This window comes from Sus scrofa, chromosome 8 (assembly GCF_000003025.6).
Source record: "Sus scrofa isolate TJ Tabasco breed Duroc chromosome 8, Sscrofa11.1, whole genome shotgun sequence".
Lineage (NCBI taxonomy): Eukaryota > Metazoa > Chordata > Mammalia > Artiodactyla > Suidae > Sus > Sus scrofa.
This window is the reverse complement of record NC_010450.4, coordinates 27,479,752-27,506,065: the sequence shown is the minus strand read 5'-3', so window position 1 is coordinate 27,506,065 and position 26,314 is coordinate 27,479,752. Positions and strand designations below refer to the sequence as shown.

The following is a 26,314-nucleotide window of genomic DNA, read 5'->3' as shown; positions in this document are numbered from 1 at the left end:
TGGAGGTTCCCAGGCTAAGGGTCCAATTGGAGCTATAGCCACTGGCCTACACCACAGCCACAGCAATGCCAGATCCAAGCCTTGTCTGCTACCTACACCACAGCTCAGGGCAACACCAGGTCCTTAACTCACTGAGCGAGGCCAGGGATCAAACCTGGGTCCTCATGAATGCTAGTCAGATTCGTTTTTGCTGAGCCACCACAGGAACTCCAAGGAGAGTCTTTTAAAACATCCATTCTGCTCATAAATAAGCTACTAATTTCACTCACTAAAACCCATTTCTAATGCTTATTTTGCTAATTAACAACATTTCTGACATTGTCCAAGATAAGAAGAGCTGAAGGTGTAGAGGCTGACTCTAAAGTGGCCTTTCTGATCAATGAGAGCAGAGCAGCCTCAGAGGATGATTACTGATTAGGAACTGACTACTCTGGAGTGCAGCTTACCCAACACCTACTTAGTATCACACCTTCTATGTAGAAGATATTTTAAAATAACTTTCAAACATGGTAATGTTGATCTTCTCTGAACAGGTTCAGAATGTGCCATTCTTTTTTCATCCCCACCACCCACAATGAGCACCATGGAGCAAATGGTGAAGATGGATAGAGTAAATAAAATTTTCTGTGGGAAGGAGTAAATGGCAAAATGAGGAATTAGCTATGGGTGACTTATCCTACTTATCCTATTAATTTTACCACTGGTATAAGTGGGATTTGCTCAATCTCCTTGAGAACATTTTTCCTTAGATTAATCTATCATTATCATCAATTTGATGGGGTTTTTTTAAATCAAAGGGTAGGCAGATTATTTAATAGCCTAAATATTTTTAGGTTTGTTTTGACTATTCAAAATTATTATAGAATTTTTACTGCTTTATATCTGTGCATGAGATATGCTTAATGATGTGACACTGGGGGCACTGAAGATAAACTTAAGGCAATCATTCTTAAAATCAAAACAAATTGCTATTTAACAGATATATTTCATTATAGGCAATTATTATAGCTTTTCTTAATTCTATTGAATTTTTATATTTTTCCCCATGTAATCTGTACATATCTTGATAGTTTTTATATCAGACATTTTGTGATTCATTTTACTTTTTAGTCAATTGTTTTCATATTTTTAATCATTCTGTTATATTTACTGTAGGTCAAGAACAACATTGCTTATTTTGAATTTATTTTCTTTTGCAATGTATTCTTTTTAATTTCATACAAATAGAAACTGTCAGATAATTTACAAATGCATTTTTCTAACTTTGTAATATTCATTTTTAATTTGAAAACAATGATGATTATTTAGATTATAAGATTTTTACAAGGGTAAATAAACTTTTTCAAAGAGTTACATAAAGTGATTTCTGCATGCAAGAAAAAAAGTTCCTGAAAAAATGCAGTAGTCTAACTTTCAGTTTGAGATTACTATGCGTCATTATTTTCTAGAAAAATTTAGAATTTATGAATCTGTTCTAGATTTCTGAAAAGTGGAATGAGTGTTTCTGTATATAAATAAGTGCATAAAAATAATTATAACCTGGGAGTTCCCGTCCTGGCGCAGTGGTTAAAGAATCCGACTAGGAACCATGAGGTTGCGGGTTCGGTCCCTGCCTTGCTCAGTGGGTTAACGATCCTGCGTTGCCATGAGCTGTGGTGTAGGTTGCAGACGCGGCTCGGATCCCGCGTTGCTGTGGCTCTGGCGTAGGCTGGCGGCTACAGCTCTGATTCGACCCCTAGCCTGGGAACCTCCATGTGCGGCGGGAGCGGCCCAAGAAATAGCAAAAAAAGACAAATAATAATAATAATAATTATAACCAAGAATTAAAAATTTTTCTTTACAGCCAATTATGAAGTAAATTGTACAGAGCTGTCTGGCAATAAAATATTATCAATTTAAAAATGAATATTTTAGATTTTAATCTTAAATTTAAACTTGTTACCCACTAATGAGCAAGGATCTAAATGGTGTTGTAAAACTAATTACCTTTCTGTTCAAAAAGATATATTGTTGTCAAACCCACTTCATGTGTCTGCTACACAGTGAGGCCAAGTAAACCAAACAAACTAAAACATCACAATTTGGGGCAGAGGAAGGTTTATGTCAGGGCCAAGCAAGGAGAATGGGTCGCTCATAGTCAAAAAGCCTGAAGTCTTCAGTGGGTTTCAGGAAAGAGTTTTATAGGCAAAACTGGGGGGAGGTCTGCAGGGTATGTGACTTTTCTCTGGTTGGTGGTGAGGTAACAGTGTGGTATTCCAGGAATCTTAAGTCAACAGCCTTGTGGTTCCAACGAGTATGATGTCCACATACTTGTGTTCAGCCTGAAGTCAGCATCCTTTGCCTGGGTGAGGGCCTTGGTTCCTATAGAAGAACTCAGAGCTTATGTATCAGATTGGTATATGTATCCACTGAGGAGGAACCAGAGCCCTATCCCATCCCTGCACTGTTGTTTCTTGACTGCCTTTCCTTTGTTTCAGTATCTCCTCACCTAATTAGTAGCTCATTTGAATCTGCACTGTGAAACTCAAGGAAGATCTAGGAGGCCAAAAGCCTTTTTTTTTACAAGCAAGAAACCAGAGACACAGAAAAGCTTTTGTAACTAAGAGGGCCCCAGAGGGTTTCACTTCGTCTCAACATTAATTGACTTATCCATTCACTCATTCAATTATTTTTTATTCAACATCCACTTGCTATTTTTTAATTTAATTTAATTTTTTTTTTTTTTTTTTTTTTTTTGTCTTTTTAGGTCCGTAGTCTTGGCATATGGAAGTTCCGGGGCTAGGGAACTCTCATCAAATTGGAGCTGTAGTCACTGGCCTATGCCAGAGCCATAGCAACATGGGATCCAAGCTGCCTCTGCAACCTATACCACAGCTCACAGCAATGCCAGATTCTGAACCCACTGAATGAGGCCAGGGATGGAACCAGCATCCTCATGGATACTAGTCAGGTTTTTTACCACTGAGCCATATCAGGGACTCAACTTGCTATTTTTTAGACAAAGATCTGGAAGCAACTAGTGACAGAAGAATGAATAAAACCTGCACCTTCATCCCAAAGTGCTTCTGAGAAATCAGATGTAAATTATAAAGAACTGAAAGGGTTTCCATGTTGTATTACTCAATTAAATGATATTCTCTTTCGTTTGGTGTATGGTCAGTTTCAATTAATTGCCACTGGTCTAGATTTTAATCTGACTTCTTTGGTCCAACATGCTCCTTATAAAAATATGTTGGCTATTCTCTTCAAACTTTTTTTTTTTTTTTTTCAGAGCCGCAAGTGCAGCATATAGAAGTTTTCAGGCTAGGGTCAAATCAAAGCTGTAGCCGCCAGCCTATACCATAGCCACAGCAATGCCAGATTCGAGCTGCATCTGTGACCTGCACCACAGCTCATGGCAGCACCAGATCCTTGACCCACTGAGCGAGGCCAGGGATCAAACCCACATGCTCATGGATACTAGTCGGATTTGTTTCCACTTTACCACAGTGGGAACTCCCAAACATCTGGTTTTGATGTGAAAGGAATTATAGTTTGCATTCTTGAGCTTTAAAATGTTTAATGCAGCAAAGAATTCACAAATCTATTTAGCTAGATTCATTGCAGTCACATTTAATATAGCAAACATTTTGAAAATATATCAACAACAGCAATAACACAAGATTTGGATATTGATAGCTTGACTTACACATACACTTTATTTGTAGTAGTCTCTGTCCCCAAGTTATTTTTGAGAATGGTCTTACTGGCTCTCTGATCTTCCATCTATGATTTCGGGGGAATGTGAAGAGGTTCAGATTTAGGGAGCTGCCCTTCCTCAGGAACCCTAAAGCCTGGCATGGTTTTTAGCATGAGTCTTTATTGACTGATGTCTCACTGAGAGACTCTTATTCTCTCCAGTATGTTTTGCAGCTCTTGCCTGTGCTTGTGTTATAACGCAGGCTGTCTATATCTTTAAGCATTCTGTGCTTGCTTCCTCTTTGTAGGACTGGTGTTCTGCCATTTACTGTTTTCCTGGGAAGGAGATTTTAAACTCTTTTTATTGGAACACAAAACATGACAAGCTACCTGCACAATGTCAGTTCACTTCTGTACACACCATCAAACAATGTAATAAAAGCTCCCTTTCCCCAAACTGCCTGTGTGAATAAGAATAAGAGTCCTCATCTTTTTGGCTGACTCTGCTCTGAACCAGGGTACTCAGCTTTGCATAGGAAGCTGTGGTGGACTTCCGACCATTTTTATCCTCCCGGCTTTGGCAGGGCACATCCTGCAAATCTTTAGATATCAGTTCCCTGTCTTCCCTCCCCATGGAATCCTGGTAGCTTGAATCATCTTTTGAAATGCAAATACCATTTAGGAGGGCTAAAGATAAAAATAATTAACTTTTAAATTTACCTTTCTTTAATAATAAAACTATCACTACCATAAGCAGTTGGTTGGCAAGGAAAAACAGGACAAGTTTTAAGATAGAAAGTACAGCAATAGATCTAGGCTGATTAATAATGCTGAGGATGGTCAAAGTCAGCTTAGATATCAGAACAAAGGGCTCTGAGATTTGCTTCTAGAGGATGGAATCTGACAGAAACACACCTTTGAGAGGAAGCTCTATCTTTCTATAAGCTTTGAGTTGATGTAAAACATCATGACTTTGCAAAAGATGTTACATTTTGTACCATCTGGATGCTTAAGTGTAGAACAGAAGAGAGTCAGCGCCCACCATCACTAATTGACAGAATGATTTAATATTGAGTGACTGTTTCAGCAATAATTTTCAAAACAGGTAGAAAGAAATGCTCTGGGAAAATGTAGTGAAAGGCTGAATCACTGTGAAAGCACTGTTTCAGTAAGAGACACTAATTGCAAAATAATGGGCATATACTTTGCAATCAGGCTTATGCTGACAGATCAATGTTTTATTATTTTTTAATTTACCACCTTATAAATTCAATTGGCCTGCCAGAACTCCTTGTTGAATTCTTTTGGAAATGAGCCTGGGCCTTGTTCGCTGGATTGGGTTCTTAATTTAAACTTTTACTGCAGCAGTACCAACTACCCTTCCTAAAGTCTTAAAGATCTATCAAGATTTCTTCCAAATTTTGATTTCCAGGGATTCTTAACTAAGCTGTAAAAATACAATTTCTCTTGACACTTGGGATATCATATTTCTAGGGTGAAAGTAGCTCTTTTCAACATCTTTCAATTTCTATCCTTTTCACATATTCAAAGAATGCAGTTTTGCCTAACATAAGTCGTGTATTGGGAAAATATTTTTGTTATTAATGCTGATGATTAAGAGTTAAAACATTGTCTTTGACAAGTTTATATTGCTAGGGTTACATTTCATTTTATTTATTCTGAGTACAAAACAAGCATCTCCTTTAATCAGTGCTTGATTGTGATGTTTGATTTGGGGACAAGGCAGTCCCTGGAGAATTCTAGAGCTACTTCTGGGAAAGCAAGGCCTCTGGAGCTGAGTGCAGAACAGTACAGCTGAGTGTCTTGACTTTGTCTCTTAAGAGTAGCTTATTGTTTTTGTATTTATTAATATTCATGAAATTTCAATAGTTTCTATGTCTCCTAAGAGTCTTTCAGTGTCACTTTTCCAAAGATTGTGTCTGCAACTTGCCCTTGTTCCCTGACAAATTACTTTTCTGTGAAAATGAAAAAGTCATCAATGCAGTTGACAAATGCATGTAAGAGCCCCTTATTACATACACATATTAATGGTTTCTAAAAGGTATTTGAGTCATGTGCAAGGTGTAGTGGACAGAGCACAGCACTTCCAGTGGGGCAGAAATGGAATCCATGGGATCTATAGTCACATAATCACTTTTTAAAATATAAGATAGAACTTTCAATGCTGCTTCTTTTTCTCAAGCATTTTTAATTTCTATGTTTGAAGGACTCTTTATTGTTATTATTATTATGTTAATAATGATAAAGTTCATATCTTGTGAGTGCTTATTATGTTGTAGACATTATAATCATTTTAGTGGCACTGTCTCATGTAATACCTACATTGAATCTATTCATAATGATATTATGATATTATGTAGATTATTAATTATCCTAAGCCTCCATCTCCTCGTTTGAAATATGAAAACAATCTCTTATGGTGGATTTTCAGATTTAAAAAAGCAACAAATGTAAAATACCTAGTACAATGTCTGACACATTCTAATCTTTCACAAATATTAGTTTCTATCCCTTGCTTTACTGACAAAAGATAATGGATGCTTGATTCCTTTCTGGAATTATTTGAGAAAAATCACTATACAGTTTAAAATTTGCTTCCTTACACATCATTTTTTTTAAGTTTTAGTGAAGTATAGTTGATTTACAATGTGATAATTTCTTCTGTACAAGAGAGTGATTCAGTTATACATATATACATATCCCTTCTTTTTCAGATTCTTTTCCCATTTAGATTAGACACAGTATTGGGTAGAGTTCCATGTACTATAAGCTTAATTTGTCTCTTGTTCAGTTTTATTCATGACACTTACCTAGTGGAGAAACAGAGACTCACAAAATTTAGTATCAGTTCTCAGACTAAGAGGAGACTCATAAGATTCTTAGTCTGTACATTTTCCATTCATCTTGGAGCCTCATACTTAATTAATATAGTTGCAGGAAAACTTGTCACTTTTACAGACTATTGATTGCCATCTAATTTATGCCTGATTTGGTAAATATTATATTAACGTGGGAAGCACAGGTACTTTCAGAACCACATAGATCAACTCTAATCACAATGTACTCTTGCCACATTTCAAGTTCTTAGCAAAGGTAATAAATTTAGAAGCTTGTTTGCAAATGTGAACATGACAGCTGGGTCAGGACTCATTATTTGCTATCATGGATCAAATGGAAATAATGTGGATGAGGATAGGAAGGGTGACAAAAAGAATGAATTGGGCAGAAATGTGAAAATGCACATATCTTTGCTTTTCACCTAATTTTGTAGGAAAGTGTTAAATACTTCATCATGTGTGATGTAAGTTGTAGGTTTTTCAGATGCCTTTAGCAGAGTGAAGAAGTTCCTTTCCAGCTCTAGTTTAATGAGATTTTGTTATTTAATCACGAACAAAGGTTGAATTTGTCAAAAAAAAAATTTCTGCACTCATTGACATGATCATATACTACTTTTCTTCTTTATTCTGTTAAGTTGGTAGTTATATTACTTAATTTTAAAGTAATAAATCTTGCCATCCTGGCAAAAAACCCATATGACCATGATTTATTTACTTTCTACCTGTTACTAGAAACTGTTTGCTAATATTTCTAAAATATTTTTCATCTATGTTCATGTGGTCATTGGCTTATAATTGTCTTTTATCATGGTGTATTTGTTTCATTTTATTATCATGGTTAATCTGGTCTCTGAAAAAGAAGTTGAGAGTATTTCCTGTACCCTATTTTTGAACAAAAATACTGTGTAAGATTTACGAATTTTATCAAGTATGATAAAATTCACAAATGAGAATTTACTGGTGAAGTCATCTAAGCTTGAATTATTCTTTATGGTAAGTTTTTCTTTAAATTATAATTTCAGGTTTTTAACAGATATTGAGCTATTTTGATAACTAAGTTCAGTTTTTTTTTTACAGAATTTGTTTATTTCATCTTAGTTTTTCAATTCATTAGCTGAAAAAGTTTCATAGTATTGTTCATAATATTATATTACCATTTTGATTACTTGATAAAGTTATCTCAGCTCTTTTATTCTGTTATTGATAAATTTGTATTTTGTTTCATATTCAGACTTGTAAGAGATATATCAATTTTATTAATTATTTCAAAAAACCAAATTCAGACTTTGTTAATATTCTCGACTGTTTCTTTTGTATTTATTGATTTTTGCTTTCATCTTTTTATTTTCTTTTGCTAGTTTTTTGCTTACCTTGTTCTTAATTAGCCACATAAATTAGAAACTTGGACTATTGATTTTAATCCTTCTTGCTTTTTGAATGTCAGCATTTAAGTCACATATTTTCCTGTAAGTACTGTTTTAGTAGCCTCTCAAAAATTTGGAAAAGACATTTTACTATAGTTCAGTTCAAAATATACTTTTTTTGGCTTGTGATTTCTTACTTGACAATTTGGTTAAACAGTGTGTTGATTTATTTTGAAATATTTGGAGATTTTTGAGATATCTTAAATTATTGATTTTTAATTTAATTCCATTTGGGTTGAGGGTATATATTCTGTAAAATTTCAATGTTTTGAAATTTTTGAGATGTGTTATGGCCCAGGATATGGTCTGTTATGACATATGTTCCCGGTGTATTGGGAAAGAATGTATTTTCTACAACTGTTCATAGAGTATTTTATAAACATCAATTAGTTCAAGTGGATACATTATATCATTTCAGGTCTTCTCAATATCCCTATTAATTTATCCATTTAGTTGTTAGGTCAATGACTGAGAGATTTCTAGATCTGACTGTGGGTTTGATTTCTTGTTTATTTGTAAGTTTTGGTTTAAGTATTTAGAAGGTTTGTTACTATGTACAAGCACATGTAGGATTTTTGTTTCCTTGATCAATTAATCCTTTTTTAATTATATAATGTCCCTCCTTATTTTTAGTAAAACTCTTTGATTCCACTTTGCCTGCAATTAATATAGCTAAACTAGTTTACTTATGCTTAGGCTATGCATGATACAACATTCTATACCTTTCCTTTTGAACTAACTGTCTCTGTATTTAAAGGGCATCTTTTTTAAACAGTATGTAACTTTTTTATTCACTAGTATGAGAAATTTATGTCTTATAATTGGACTGTTAATACATATAATACAATTACATACAATATAATTTTTATGTATTTGCCTAAGGCTACCTACCATAAATTGAGATGATATATCTGCAACTAAGAAATGACACAAATGGACATTAAACCACCAAATGTAGGAGAAAAGCATGGAGCAGCTTCTTCTTCACAGCCTCAGGAAAAAAAAACAACTACTGCCAACAGGTTGATCTCAGACTTATAGCCTCCAGTAAATTTCTATGTTGAAGCCACCTAGTTAGTGGTTCTTTTTTACAGCACGTATATGTAGAATTTATACTGAATGTCTGTTTGAGATGATATTCCTTAGAAAGATGAAAATTGTCAAGCAGGTATCAATCTTAAATTCTGGAATTTTTCTTTCCAAATCCTATTGTGTGTTTCTCCTTTTAGGAAGTAATATCAAAAAGTCATATTTACTTGATCAAATGATCAAGTGATTATATCTTAGATCAAAGATGTGCTATGGGTCAAAGATCAGTTGGAAATAGCATAATTTGTCCACCATTATATACACATTTATTGTGGTAAAATATACTTGTAAAATTTACCATTTTAGCCATTTTAAGTGTACAGTTGAGTGTCCTTAAGAAAATTTGTGTTGTTCTGCAACTATCATTACCATCACAATATATTTTGATATTAAAACTTAGCTTGATATGAAAAACTGAGCATTTCAACTGGTTTAAGTTCTCACTCCTTTTACTGAGACAGGAGGAAATAGCCATTGAAAATAAGCTCTTCATCTCTGATGTCATCAAGGAGATTGTTTACATGATCCTTGTGACTTTTTCAAGAGCCCACAGTTCTTTCACAAGAAAAAATTAAAGTCAACACACAAAAGCAGCAAAACAGGAGACTTAGCAAAGCTCAGTTCTTGTCCAAGTAGGTCATTAGTCTTTTCTGTCATCAGTCACATCAATTCATACTCACTCTGAAAAATTACACTCAATGTATTCCATAGGGAAAGATATATGTATGTTGGTTAACAGAGACAGATTGATGGGAAATGGGGAATCCAACTTTCCTTCTGCTGAAAGAAGAACTAGGATTTTATCAGCAGGAGAAGAAAATATAACAGTCAGTCCTTGCAAAGTAAAATGGATAGAGCTAAGATTATTTTGATAAGCATTGCACTACATTAATTGCTATATTTCTTTGATCTTGACTTTTAGGCCCAATTAGGCATGGGAAAGCCAAAGGGAATGTTCTTCTTTCCTCTGACTTCCCTTTGCTTCCTTGCTCAAAACAGCACTTTCACCCTCTGAAAACCTAAAAAGAAGTGATGTTTGTACATATGAGTTATAAATCTATTAATCAATTTTAATGACATCTAATAATATATACATGTATATCTAAACATGGCTTACATAATACTTATCATTTAAACAGGTTGTATTTACTGAATATATATAGTTACTGAATTGTTATAGGTTTAATGGCATTAATGTGGTTTTTCAAAATATACAAAGAGAGAGAGCATGCAGAAACTCCAGGAGTTAATGCCCACATGATAAAAACATCAGTACCAATTCCCTATCACTCTTTGCCAACCCAGGTCATTGCTTTAGTTTATTCATACCTGATATGTTTATCCCATATGCATATAGAGAGACAGGCTTACACAGTACCAGATTAGTGACTCATTTGGTATGTGAATGACTGGATCATTGAGAAAGTTCCTACTATAGAGTACTTCAGTAAAACCTATGAAAAACTTTTTAGGCTTTATAGCATATGCACAATGAGGTATATAGAATGACTGGTCAATGAGGACCTGCTATATAGCACAGAGAACTCTACTCAACATTCTATGATAATCTATGTGGGAAATGTAGAATTTGAAAGAGGAAAAAAACATTTCAGGCATCATAAACCTATACTGACTTCATATTTTAGACACATTGGTATACATAGAAGAATCCTTTTTTTTTCAGTTTTTTCTGAATTTATTACAATATTTTTTTGGCTGCATTACCTTGTGGGCAATTATTTTCAATGGTTTGATATTTAGGGATGCAATCTAGCCTTTAACTGATACATTGCTGCCTTAGAAAAACAAAACAAAAAAAGCTGCAATGTTAATTGCCCTTCATAATCAAGTGTATGGCTGGGAAGAAAATATAGTTCTTCAGCTGTTTCAGGTTTCTTTCCTATGTAACCCACTATGTGAAGACCAGGTCGCTTCAATACAGCATAAATAAAAGGACTTTAATTTCCTCTCCAGAAGTCAATACAGCATTGAGTCAAGATAGATTAGATTGTTTGCCTGTTTGTTTGTTTCTCCTTTTGAAAATATACTTTCTTCAAAATTATATTAAGCCAAAGAAATTAAATCCCTCTGTTATTTTTGAACAATTTTTAAAAATTTTTTATAAATTAGTTAGTTAATGGAAGGAGGATTACTTGAAAAAGGAAGGGCCAAACTCTCTTCTCAATTATTCCAATGTTCATTTTCAAATTCAAATCTTGAAATGCCAGTATTTTGGAATGCTTACTGAAAAATACCACACTTTAAATGCCATCCTGAACTAGGGTAGGACATGCATATCTATACCATATTATCCCTTATATCTTTGTAATCAGTACTGACACCTCATAAATATTAACTAGAAACAACTCTCTCATTGTCGCTCTGTTAATCTCACCTTGTTCTTCCTCTACTGTCCTTTCCTGGGATGAAATATGTTTTCTGAATTTATTTGAATATCAAGTATTAAAATGTATTAAAAACAAAATTCTTTATCCAAAGCAACAGTATATACATACATATGCATCATACCTGCAGTAACAGTTGCAATTTTTATAATCTATCCAGAATCCTAAGCACTCAACTCTCTGAGGAAGCTGAAGGCATGAAGAGTGACATGGTTTTATTAAGAAAAAGAAGGTCATTTTGGTGAAGAAAATAACTATAGGATTTCAACCCAATGGTTAAAAATGTTGAATGCCATTTCTGGTCTTTTAAAGTTGCATGGTCATGGGCAAGTTACTTAATCATTCATCCTAAACCCAAACTTATTAATTCATAACATGGGGATAATAACGTATCTTACATACTTATTGTTAGGCTTAAAAATGATAACGTGTGTAAAATGTTTAGCATAGTGCCTGCACAAGATGATTTCAAATACAATAACTTTGTTAATGATGTTAGGTAGCAATTAAACTTAGTTTGTTGTTGTTATTTTTGCTGTGCTGACAGCACACTGAGATTCCTGAACCAGGGATCAAATCCACCTCACAGTGCTAACCAGAGCCACAGTGGTGACAACACCAAATCCTTAACCCAATGAGCCACCAGGGAACTCCAGAGTTCTTAGTAAATTGTTGATATGCAAAAACTTTTGTATGAAAAACAATAATTCATGGATTGTAAAAAACATTTTCTACTTTTTACTGTTCTTTATCAGTTTAAGAAAGTGTCAACGGAGTTCCCATCATGGTGCAGTGGTTAACGAATCCGGGAACCATGAGGTTGCGGGTTCGGTCCCTGCCCTTGCTCAGTGGGTTAACGATCCGGCTTTGCCGTGAGCTGTGGTGTAGGTTGCAGATGCGGCTCGGATCCCGCGTTGCTGTGGCTCTGGTGTAGGCTGGTGGCTGCAGCTCCGATTCGACCCCTAGCCTGGGAACCTCCATATGCTGTGGGAGCGGCCCAAGAAATAGCAAAAAAAAAAAAAAAAAAAAAAAAAAGAAAGTGTTAACAAGATATGTGTTTTATCCTTATGTTTTAAGTGGTGGTTGCTATGAATTTATTTTAATAAATTATTATTAATAACTCCCCTTACAGTTTTCTCAAATTGCACAGGTTTAAATCACTGCTCAGTCAGATGATCTATGAGTTTTAGTTTAACACAAAGCCCATTTCTTTTGGGGCTTAATTTTGGAAGTGTAGTTTGAGGTCAGGATTTAAGAGAGCTCTAAGAAGTTTAAGGCAATGTGGATCTATGAAAGACTTTTGATTAGAAGGATGGATTATTAGGTATTAATTTAGGAAACTTATTTTGTTGTCCTGAATAGATTGAAGTGGGAAGGTTAGGAGTCCTGTTAAAACTGGCATTTCACGTATAAGCGAAGTAATCAGGAATTCAATAAGAGGAGACTATGAATTGGAAGATCTATAGAAAGAACTTCTAGAGAACTTAGGAGCCAAATGGATTTTTGCAGTTTTTACAAAATAAATATTTAATTATGCTCTCCTTTGCTTGAACTCTTGATAATTTCACAATGCTCTAAAATAATTCTCCATAGCCTTAACATTATTATTATTATTATTATTATTATTATTATTAGTCTTTTTGCCTTTTCTAGGGCCGCAGCCGTGACATATGGTGGTTCCCAGGCTAGGGGTCGAATGGGAGCTGTAGCCGCCGGCCTATACCACAGCCACTGCCAAGGGATCCGAGCCGCATCTGCAACCTACACCACAACTCACAGCAATGCCAGATCCTTAACCCACTGAGCGAGGCCAGGGATCGAACCCACAACTTCATGGTTCCTAGTCGAATTCGTTAACCACTGAGCCATGATGGGATCTCCGCCTTAACATTATTCGACTGTTTTTAGCTTAAGATAAAATCTGACCTACCTAAATGCAACTGAAATGATAAGGAGTTTATTACTGTAAAAAAGAAGAAATCAACAAAAAAATCTGATTTCAGAAATTCACCATGATATCTTCCAGGTTGTGATCCATTCATCTGCTCTGCTCTTCTCTGCAGGTAGATCTTATGGGTTGAATTCTGTCCTCTAAAAACCTATGTTAAAGTCTTAACCCCTGGTACCTGTAAATGTGACTTTATTTGGAAGTGAAACTTTGTAGATGTAATCAAGGTGAGATGAAGTCACACTGAATTTAGGATGGACCCTAACCCAATATAACTAGCATCCTTATAAGAAGATTAGAAGAGACACAAACACATACCTAGAGGAGAATGTCATGTGAACAGGGACATACAGGAACAGGGCGATCCTTTTCCTGGACTCTAGGGTTACACCGCTAGCACTACCATAACCAAATACTACAGATTGGTGGCTTAAAGGCAATGTATTTTTCACAGTTTTGGTGGCTGGAAGACTGAAGTCGTGGTGTCAGCACATTTACTTTCTCCTGAAGCCTTCGTCCTTGGCTTGCAAAAAGTTATCTTCTTGCCATGCCCTCACCTGACGTTTCCTTCCTGCAAGGCATCCTTGGTGTCTCTTCTTATAAGAATGTCAGTTTTCTACTGGATTACAGCCCTACCCTTACTTAATGGTCCTACCTCCAAATGCAGTCATATTGGGAATTAGGACTGCAACATGTGAATTTTGAGGCAGGGGATTTAGTCCATAACAACTTCCCAATAGATTTCTTTTTGTATCCAACTGGCCAGGATTTAATATCATGCCTAATTCTAATCACTGGTAAGACGAAGGGGAACTTCATGGTTAGTTTTCTCCAAATAAGATTTATCACTGGAAATGCATGTTTTAACAGAACTGGAGTTCTGCTTGCATGGAACAAAGGTGGATAGCCTTGTAATGACAATTAGTCTTCATCACACACTGTCTTCAAGGCCTTTTGTAATCTTGTTCCTGACTTTCTCTTTATATTCATACATTTCCCCTTCTTGACTGGTTCTCCACACTCTAGTCAAAAAGAATATTTTCGTCTTTGAGCTCAATGTACTTCTGGTTTTAATGCCTTTATGTTAGTTTGACCATCTAATTGGAATCTTGTCCTTTGTGTCCATGTAACTCACCTATTCCTCTGCTTTAGGTCTCAGTTTAGAGAAAATATCTTTGGAAAGTTCTGACTTTTCATATAGCACATATGTTGCCAACATAACATTCTGTATTTTTTAAAGTGTGTATCACATGTATTATTTAGACAATATTATCTTCCATACTAGATATAAAAAAAAATCCATGACAAGAATGCCCTTATTTGTCTAAGTGATTACTTCGACATGGTTGCTTGACACTCAATAAATATTTACTGATTAGTTTAATGTATAAAAATTAGAAACAGGAATATTAAAAGATAATTTAGATATTGAACTTATGTATTTGAAAATGGTTCAGTCCATTAGCTGAATTAAGGAAGAAAAGAAGCAAATATTATTTATTTACACAGTGGAAAGTGTCACCTTTAGTAAACTAGTAATATTTGGGTAAAGATACATTTTAATGAATTAAGCATGTAAAGTGAAAACAAATAATATTTTTAAATACTCTATATGTATATAATGTTTAAATTTGTAAACATGTAACATGTCAAATTTAGATATTTATAATTGATTAAACCTCTTGTTTATTCTCATGCAGCTAAATATTTTAGTGAATTTTATGATTTTCTTTTCAGTTTTTGTTACAAAAACATGGTGCCAACAATGGCACATCTTCTATGAATTCCTTGACTTTTAAATTAGGCCACTTTTTTATATAAAATTAAAATCTACAATGTGACATATATTAGTGAATATATGAAAATTGGTAGCATTTCAGATTAGCTAGCTTTCCTTATGCTTAACCGGGTTTCATTGCTGCTGTTTCAAGATGTAAGGATATAATAGTGTATCATAAGCACAATAATAAAGCGTTTATAAAAACTGCTTGGCACAACATTGCCAAGCAACTATACTTTCATAAAAATATTTAAAAAATAAAAAACAAATTTAAAAAACTCTCCAGGAGTTCCCATAGTGGCTCAGTGGGTTAAGAACCTGACATAGTGTTTGTGAGGATGCAGGTTCAATCCCTAGCCTTGCTCAGTGATTTAAAGATCTGGCATTGCCGCAAGTTGCAGCATAGGTTTCATATGTGGCTCAGATCTGGTGTTGCTGTGGTTGTGGCATAAGCTTTAGTTACAGCTCCAATTTGACCCCTAGCCTAGGAACTTCCATATCCCATAGGGGCAGCTGTAGAAAAAAGAAAAAAGTTTCCAGCTATTAAGAAAAAAAACACAACCTGCTTGCTTAAAACATTGTTTTTGCTTATTACTACAAGCTGTTTTCAGATATTACCAGTTTAATGTAATGATGTCTAATGGATGGAACATTTTCTGGACTTAAACTTTTTCAGCTGCTTCATAGGGGAAAAAAGTTTATTCTTTGCTTTTCTGGGTTGTAAAAGATCCAAGAAGGTTGTCGTTCAATGATTTCTTCAACAAGGGCTTAGAAGACTTTTTTCTTATAGGGACCTGCAAAGAACATAACATCAGCGAAGGTTTCAAGCCAGATTTTATGGCTTCCATGATCTTTAACTCTTGTCATAGTAGCTTAAAATGTTGAAAGAAAGAAGGTGAGATGAAGCAGAGGAGACAGGTGGTATATGAGGAGAAAAGAGCATAAGGCACAGAGCTACTGCAGAAAGGAAAAGGCTATGGAAAAAATGCTGAGAAATTTATGTGGTGCCACATGCACTTTTACCTTAACTTAATGGGAGAAGTCATTGGCCTTTTTGCATTGACATTGAGCTTGTAGGCAGCATGTGTTCTGAATTTTTATTTATACAGTTATAACTACGTTTTCATTTATTCATTACAATTTCCATGACATTTTTGGCTATAATGAAAATAAAAACAGTAATAACAAAGATTTATAGCTGAATCTGATGGGTGTTCATATTTTTTGGTGGTTACAAAGAAGCCATTTAAAAGTTGCTGCAAATTTTCTATCGCTAAAAGTGAGCATGTTTTCAGCAGAATTTCTTTATTTTGAGAAATCCGTAGGCTGGGATAAAGTTCCACATTTGTTCAGAGAAATATAGAGACTCTAGATTAAGTTGCTAAAATATGATTTTCAATGTAAACCAGGTATGTCATTACTAGAACTACCTTTGTCCTTGAATAATTAGAAAATAACTCCCCCCCCCATGTGCAATTGTGTTTTCTGTGCTTGTGTGAGTGTCAGTGTGTGTTTGTGTTTATATTTCAAGGGTTGTTTATAGGGAATTGGAAGTAGAAACAGGCCAGAGAACTCAGGGAGCAGATCTTTCCCTGACACTGATGCCGAAATCTAAAAAGAAAATAGGGCAGGCCGTGCCAAGGTCCATTTGAAGGAAACTCAGCATATGAATAAGCCAGATTTCGGAAACGAACTGTTGATTATTATCTTTACCTTGTTTAGGATGCAGAGGTCTGGTGCAAATGTTAATAAAATAGTATCAAAAGAGGAAGAGCACTGACAAGAGCCTAGTATGAGATGACAAAATGATCTCTGGACCTTTGGGGAGATAGCACTGTGCTGTGGGACAAATGACTGAGTTAACAAGAAGTCAGTGGGACTGAATTATGGAATGTGTCAGAATTCCTCATGAGGTCCCCAAAATTTGCTGGAGAAGAGATTTCAATTTAAATATTTGATTTTGTGGGGTCCTTTGATGGAACCTCTGACTATTATTACCAAATAGTCTCGGTTATCAAAGAGAACCATATACGTGACATATATACCTATATACATATACACATATGCACATACACATAGCATAAATGAGAGACCTATGTCTATGACTGTGTATATGGCAGTTTCTGCCTCTATCACTATCTCTACATCTCTAAAAATGGGTCCATTTGGGACTGACTTATAATGATATAGATTTTTATCAAGGTATAAAATCGCAGGGTCAAAATGACTGTTAAAACCAATAGTCCAATCAGCTCTCTGATGTTTGATCGAATCCCTTCTCCCATGGCTTGGTCAAGTGGTTATTTACACTCACACTGTCAGGGATCTCATTAACTACTGGGAAATATATTCAATCCACTGATGACACTGAAGATTATACTTTGACCCCAAATCCATCTTCTTGGACTCCCTTTCATTTGTCCTACCGCCAAGGGCCCTGCAGAGACTTTTTTGCTATTATTTGAAATGACCTATCATATGATCCACTTCTCTTCAATGGGTTATATATCTTGAATTTCTCAAACTATTCCTTAAGGCACAGTCTGCTCTATTTCTTATTTTACAATATCACACTTTTACCTGACGATTGAGATTTTTTTTGAATGCTGGATCCAACACAAATAATCATGCACAAATAAAGCCATGCTAATTTCATCATGGCTTTTATAGTCATATTTTGATTAAATAATGCAATATAGTGATGACCTATTTAGAAACATTGTGAAGAACAATTCTAAGGGTTCTTACTCTCTTTACTCTTGTGTATTTGTCGTATAGTTATTACTGGGTGCCAAGGACTATGCTGTTTTACATACATTTACAATCAATTCTAAGACTTTAGTATTATTATTTAAGGCTGAGTGGAGCTGTATAACTTTCCTAAATTTATACTGCTAGAGCATAATCTGGGTTTCAAAAGCTAATCTTCTCTGTTGCAAAGCCCATGCCCAAATGTCTATGCAAAGCTGTAGGAGAATGAGATAATGGTACAAAGGGCATCCACCATTTTCAATGGGTCTTGATTTTTGTTATGCTGTGGCTAGTAATTATCCGTATGCTTTGCCTCATTTATTTATTCTAGCTTCAAATATCTTGGCATTAGTAGGCAGAGTTTTATGATATAATGTCATACTTTACAACTGGGTGGAAGGTATGTTTATGAGCCCCACAGAATTCCATGACTTGGTAAGTGAGTTTGGGAAGCTCTTCAAGCCCCTAAAGCACTTGTTGCCAATAGAGATAACCTGACTCTTGGTCAACTCATAGTTCTTCCACCCAAAGAGGAAGTATCAGTACCAGCAACCTTATGTTCAAAATTCATAAACTTGTAATGATGATGGCAGTACTATATGTTCTCTCATTCAGGATATTTATAACAATCTTCAGGGCCACAGAGAGTGTAATATAGAAAGTGGGTGGATGAATAATGACTTAGATGTCATAGAAAATGCAGCCTAAGCCAGACTTAGACCTCATCTAAAGACACAGCAAGAACAAGGTCATCACCAGGACTCATTACAGTGCCAATGCAATTGCCAAGAATCTTGCCCTTCGTCAACAATAACAACTGCCTGTGTTTTTCGTTTGGTTGTTGAGAAGCTCTAGTTAATTAGGGAGCCATTTAAGTGATCCTCTACAACACTTCATAGTACCTTTTAGAGAGAGTGGTGCTTTAGGGACAGGGCATGGGTCTCATTCTCTCTGGCTCCCCTACCTCTAGTCTCCACTTTTTGTTCAATATTATCAACAAATATTGGCTTCTGTATTTATTCATACAATGAATGCTTAATGTTTTCTTTTTTTGGCTGCACCTATGGCATATGAAATTTTCCAGGCCAGAGGTTGAATCTGAGCCACAGCTGTGACCTGAGCCACAATGGTGGAAATGACGGATCCTTAACCCACTACACTGGGTGGGGAATTTAATCTGTGCACCCAGACACGATGCTAGATACTTAACCCACTCTGCCACAATGGGAACTCCAATTAATGCTTATTTATTAGAATGTATATTTGAGATAATATGTTTAGTGAGTTAGGCCTCAATCGCAGGGAGCTTACAAATACATTTGTAGGCAAAAGACAAACATATTTTAGGGACATTTTTAATTACAATCAACAAATTTGGCTTTTATAGTTCATTTGGTATTTCTCATGGAATTCAAGATTCAACATGGAATTCAAATATTGCTGAACCTCAGGAACGATACCAATTAGACAGTGTTAGACTCAGTGCCTCTAGATCCTTCGCTGTGTAGATGTTTTGTTTGTGTCCGTCCTCCCTCTCTCTCACTGGGTCTTTTCACCAGCTCTTCCTTCTCTCCTGCTTTTCTCTGTAGTTTTTCTTATTACTTTATATAAGGGGTCACCAAACATTTTTGTAAACGGATAAACAGTAAATATTTGAGGCTTTGTGGACCATATAATCTCTGTTGCAGCTACTCAAGTCTACTGCAGCATGAGACCAACCATGGAAAATATATGAAAAAAATAAACTTAGCTCTGTTCTAATGAAACTTTACTATGGACACTGCAATTCTAATTGTGTATAATTTTTACTTGACATGAAATAGTTTTGTTCTTATTTTCAACAATTATCTTAAATTTTCAACAATTTAACATGTACAAACCACGCTAGTTCATGGGGCAAGCAGAAAACAGACCCATGGACCAGTCTGCCCACACTGCTCTGTAGAGCAAAATTTTGTGGCAGCTACCAGTTCCTGAGCCTTTTCTATCTTACAGCTTAGATCAAAATATGTTCTAAAATTCCTGACTAAAAATTCCTCTTCTTATAGGACAGAGGTTCAGGAACATGTCCAAAATAACATCTCCTATAATGAACATACAGAATAGCATGTGACTATGTATGTATTGGTGGGAAAGATAAGGAGAGTTTCCAGGCAAGTCAAAAGTTGGCCAAGGTGACTATTTTGTCCAATTCTAAATTAAATAGTTTATTTGAATACAGAGACTTGGAAATATCAAAATTAGGAAGGCATATGGAAATTTTTTTTTTAATTTGTAAACAGTCAAAAAACCTAAAGAATACATTAGCACAGGCTGTGATGTATAATCAGGGAAATTATAGTGCTACCTATTCAATAATCTGGAGCATAAATTGAGATGTAGAGTATGCTAAAGCTAATCCTACAGAAAAAGCAGAAAGCGGATTATAAAAGCTCCCTTCTCTTGTACTTAGGAGTTTGGACTTTTTCCAAACCCATGATAGATTTTGGGTTGAATTGTGTTCCCACCAAAGATCTTGAAATCCAACCCTCAGTACATGAATATGAACTTGTGTGGACCTAGAGGTTTTTACAGATGATCAAGTTCAGATGACATCATTAGGGTAGACCCTTATCGAACGTAACCGGGTATATATTCTATGATTATTATATTATAAAAAGGGACATAGATACGCATAGGGAAAAGACAATGTATAGACACAGGAGGAATGAATACCATCTATAGGCAAAGGAACATCATAGACTGCCAAAAGTTAGGAGATAACTCTTGGACCAGATTTTTCCTTATAGATTTCAGAAGCAAACCACCCTACTGACATCTTGGTTTCAGCCTACCATCCTTCAGAATTGTGAAACAATAAATTTCTATCATTTTAGCCCCCAATTTGCGGTACTTTGTTATGGTCAGCCCCAAGAAACTAATACAAGGAATAATAAAACAAAGGATGCTCTCCCTTGAATGTTTGCTTTGTATAGGTCACTGATATTAACAAAGAAAACAGTGATATTGAGTTCTGAATTTGGGATCAGAGATAACCACTTGAAATCCTTAAAGAGAGAAGAAATGACTTCACACCAAGAATCTGGGACATGTATCAGAGGACCAAGCAGCAGAACTCAAAATTGTTCACTTCAGCATTTTCTTCCCATTAGAATATGCTGGATTCTTGACTTTACTAGAAGCAGTAGAAGCAGCATTACTGTCAAGCTACATATCAGATTCTCCACACAGCCTATTATAAATTCTATATTCAAAGAAAATCTAGCATAGGAACCTTCAATATTTGTTTTTTGTTTTCTTCACTGTTTTTGTTATTTTTTCTTCAGGGACTCTACTTATCTGGTGCCTAGTCTCTCTTAATTTTCTTAAAAAATAAATGTGAACCTCAAAGTTATGAAGACAGACTGAAAAATAATACACACAGTATGGATGTCAACATTTTCCTGAAGCTTGTCTCTCTGTGCAGCATATGCTGGCATTGCTTTCAAGTTAGTTTTGACTTAAATTCTAGCACTGGAGTTATGTTCACTTAATGACTGCCAACTTAAATCATTAATGAGGTAATTCAGAGTAACTCTATCCTAAGGAGGTAACAGTGATCACAGCACTATCTTAAGGACTGAAAATATTACAACTGCAGACTTTCAAACGAACTCCCAATAAATTTGTTCCTAAAACACACAAACTGGTTCATTTGTAAACACTGCCTTAAAAGACTATATAATAGATTTAAATAAAATATTATTTTTTTCCTAAAATGATATATTGAGGATAGTAAATTTGTTTCAGTGAAGATGAACATGTCAAAATTTAAGATGGGGTGCCACATCCATCTCAATGGATGAGGAGAAGGGAATAAAAAATTTCCCCAAGATTGGCCCCATTCACCTTCCAGCTCCAGAGATCAAATTGAATTAATTTAGAATGCTGGATAAAGTAAAGGAGTCAGAGGAAGCCTGGATACAGAAGAATCAGAGGCAGTATATACTTGTAAGGCTGGATATGAAAGTTGCATATGGAAAGAGATGGGATGGAAAGAGCATTGGTATGGAATCATGGGAAAATTCCTTTCAGGTTTGCAATAATGTGTCTGCAAATTGGTTATCAATGATTTATGCTCTTCCTGTATGTCTACCCATTAAGAAGTGGAGAGTATTTCTATTTCTTTGATATCTGTTACTTGCCTTTATCAATAGAATGTGACAGGGTTTGGCCCTTACATGACCTGTAAGAGTCTACTTTTGCTCTCTTTCAGTCTAGTTCCCATGTTGTAAAGAAGTTAAGGCCTTTCTTCTGCAAAGAGAGACCTTGTTGAAAAGCCCTGGAGGCTAAGGAATCATGCTGATAGAGACCCAGTGGAGGAGAATAGTCACCCTCATCAGCCGTTGGCACTAAGGCTCCAGGTATGTGAAAGATTTCCTTAGAATTCCCAGCCAAGTCTGCTCAGCTTGAGTGACCTCACCGATTTCCATGGGAAGCATATCTTCCCAGAGTCAACAGAAAGAATGGTAAGGATGATCAAATCATTATTGCTGTAAACCACAATGGTTTGGGATGATTGCTTATGCAGCAAATCTCATTTCCTGTGCTAGGTTGAAAAAGTACAAGTAACTTCTTTCTGGTAGAGACAATATTAACCGAAGTATAGATGGTTGGAGAAATAGTAGATAATGGGGAGAAAAAAGCATGCTCTCTTCCTTGTAAGGGAACGCAATAGCATGACAATTCTGACTTCTTTCCAATCATGTAGTAGGTATTTGCTGCTTTAGAGAAGAGTAAACTGTGGCAGGCTACATATTATTAAAAAGCAGATAGTTCCTCAAGAAAGTAGAGCATTGTGGTGCAACTGAATGCAAGTACATGGAGTAGGAATGAGAAGATCCAACTCTTTTCTTGATTTTTCTCTTTTCATTCCTCAATTTACTCAGCCAACCATTCTAGAGCTGTCTAACTCTCCAGGTGGTTGTAAACATGAAATGAATAATGAATAAATATAGAGAAAACAATCACAAATATTAACGCACAAGGTTTCATTTAATATATTCTCACAGATATATATATATATATTTTAAGTCTTTCTGGGAATTAGGTGTTTTGGGATGCACTCTAGGCTAAATGAAACTTTGAAATGTTTTTCTATTTGGGACCCAAGTAAATGACGACTATAGTTCCACCTGGAGTTAAAATGAAAGTTGAGTCCTAATCATTACCAAGTGCAATAGACCTTTCTCTAGTTATTTTGCTGTCAGTTCAAATTCTTAAGTACTGTATATACCCACCTCTCTTGGACCTTATGGCTGCCTGCTTGACCACTCTTCCCTGATTAAAGTTAAAAACCACAGCACACTTAATAGGTCATAAATCATCTCATTCACAAAGGTGCAGATTACAGCAGGGGTACAACCTCATCACTTTTATGGATGACTGTTTCTGATTAGGTAAAACATACAACAGGTCTATTTTCTAAGCCTGACAGAAGATTCTGACTCACAATGGTGCAGGGAACATCTGTCATTTTCCCCCTCAAACATCTATCAGGCAAAATTATTAAATCAACATGCATCATTTTGTATAATAGAACAAAATCACTGTTATAGAACATAATTCTGAGATTGATTTTTCCTGCTTCGAAAGTAAACAACTTGGCTTCACATTTACGGTGATGTAACAGCAGGAGATCATTATCTTATGACAAAACTCTATTTTATTGACATTATCTCTAAATGATCCCTTGATAGGGTATATAAAAGTTAATATACATTCAATTTAGAAAGATTCCATTCACATCAACTGACATCTATCTATTTTCTATTTATTTTACAGCCTACATTTGAATCCAAGCACAGTATTTATTTCTGTGATGTTACTTCTTGCTTAAATCACTCAGCAAATATAATCCTGATGAAAATTTGAATCTAATGCGAACGGCTTAAGGATAATTTTGACACAAAATGGCTTAGGGATGAATCCTGACCCCAGTAGTATAATCTTGGACAGGATCCTTGCTCCGATGGAGTTTACTAATCTGGGAAATAGGGATAATAAATACTGATAATGATGTGTAATTCATATAATCACACATATTTTCTGGATTGAATGAGGTCATACATTTAAGATGCTTAAAACATTGTCTGGCATTTAGCAAGAAAAATATGACTAACGTTCATTTTATAGCATTTACCCTTTCATTCATTTTTTATTCTTTTCTTGATTCGGTGTCTTATAGCAACGTTTAGTCATTGCGTGCTGAAAACAACTGCTACCTTTCAGTTGTTGGGAGTGTTAGGTAAGGCAAAATTCGCAAATTGTATTTTTAGATACTATAGAAAAATATCCCTATCATAACTGATTCAGGGCAATTTGGGAGTTAAATTCTTTATAACATTTGGAATTATGGTACTATAGAAAACTGTTTTGCAATCATTACTTGAACATTGTTTCTAAACTGACTCTGAATTGCTCTGAGTATTTTACTCTTCCTCCCCAGTTTCCACATCCTTTCTAATTCTGCCCTGTGCTCTTGAAGGCTGGCATCTACAGAATATCTAGCTAAACTTTGCCCTCTGCCTTCCTAGTGGAATTGATCTCAGGGAACACATCAGTGGAAGAGAAGTCAACAATGAAGGAGGTGAGAGTATGTATTATCTTGGTTTTCTCTTCGCCAGGTTAGTGAATCTCTTTATTGTTTCCACATCCAGGGTAGCCACCCTCTCCCAACAGTTCTCACTGTTTTGGTTCTGATAGCTGCTTCCTGTTCTTGCCCACTTACTCCTAGAGGTCAGAAGGCTTCAGCTCTTGCGGCCCAGGAACCTGCATTGACTCTGGGTCCTTTTCTCAATTTACCCTTGGGAAGACCACCTTTATTAAAGTCGCTTGAATTACCCGGTTTGAGTGTGCCATCTGTTTTCTGTCTAGATTCTCACCAACACATATATCCAATTCTGAATTGTAGAGTAAGTGGCCATATCTGAGGCATGTGAAAATGTTAAGTGCTTCAGAGAGATGAATTGCATGGTTGTTGAAATTCTTTAGTGTGTTCAGGGTAGTAGTTGAAGTGCTTGTTTTATGTGTAATCGTTTTGAAGATGTGAGTGTTTGTCATCCTCAGTAATACAATTTTTTAAAAAGTGTTAAAATGTATAGTGCCTTTTGGAAACATAAGGTCAGATTAGCATTCATTTGGATTTCACAAGGTAACTGAACACAGATTTGAATTGTAAAGTAGCTGTAATTATCTTTTTAACAGACACAGTAACTCTTCTTGGCAACCAGCACTGTAATTATAGACATTGTGTTCAGTACAAACTTCCATGTTTTTGACAGGCTAGAAGATGAAAAGATACACAAGGACTTCCTGTTGTTAGTCTCACTTTTTGTCTCTTCACATCTCTTTACATCTGAAACTGTGACCCAAATGGGAGTTACACTTCATTATTCATGACATATTGTCCTCTTTAGAGGAATAAAGAAACTATGCCTTCATGGAAGAAAGCTGCTGTTATTATTTGTGTGATAATAATAATCTTTCTAAGGAAGAACATATGCCTAAATATTGCAATATTTGGCTAAGGCAAGTAACACAACAATATAATAATAATAAAAATAAAACTTCTTAATAATAAAAATACAACACATTAGAGATATAACAAAGAACATTAGAAAACTCAGGGAAAATGCTAGAGCAGAAACTTAAAAATGCACTTCTGCTTTGGATGTCATTTGAGGGGGTGGGGTGTGGGGTCTTATGATACATTAAAGTGATCACCAGAGAAATTTTTGGTTTTTTTCAAGCAACCCTGCCCAAATTAGGGGCAGAGATATTTATACTCAAGAAAGTTGCAAACCCAAGAAACAAAACCCGGTGTCCTGATTTTCAGATCCCCCATTTCTCTCATGTCTCACCTAGTTGATCTCATACTTGCAAGCCCCCCTCTACCAATTTGATTGATAAATGCCAATGTGTTTATGGATACCAGGGAAATATTGTGCTTAATTTCTTCAGAATGCACATCAGACTTTTAAAATGAGTTATTTCTATAAACATCTTTTCTGACTTGAATGAAAATATTATTGTAATAATTATCTGGGTATTTTGATAATAGTACAGATATGCCAAAGAAGTGAAAAGAGACATGATATGTTTCAGAAAAAGACATTTAAAAAATAGAAAGTAATGGGAGGATTGGTTTAGCATTTTCAAGGGAAAAGTTTCCTGGGAGGTAAAAAAAGTATCCATTATGTTCCAGACACTTAATGTGTTTCATTATTTATTATATAATTATACAGAGAAAACATTATTATCTTATTTTCCATTCCATCTTCTTTCACACTGGGAAACAGTCTCAAATTTAAAAGAGATAAAACAGGAGTTCCCATCATGGC

General features: G+C 35.3%; 1 long non-coding RNA gene across 1 annotated transcript in view; it reads left to right on the top strand.

The window, feature by feature from the left end:
* LOC110262073 overlaps nt 1–25,427 on the top strand; it is a 214,879-nt gene extending 189,452 nt beyond the window's left edge. Inside the window, exons 2-3 of the long non-coding RNA XR_002346598.1 lie at nt 22,189–22,336; nt 24,421–25,427. This is a non-coding gene — a long non-coding RNA (uncharacterized LOC110262073). The remainder of the gene's footprint in view (nt 1–22,188; nt 22,337–24,420) is intronic.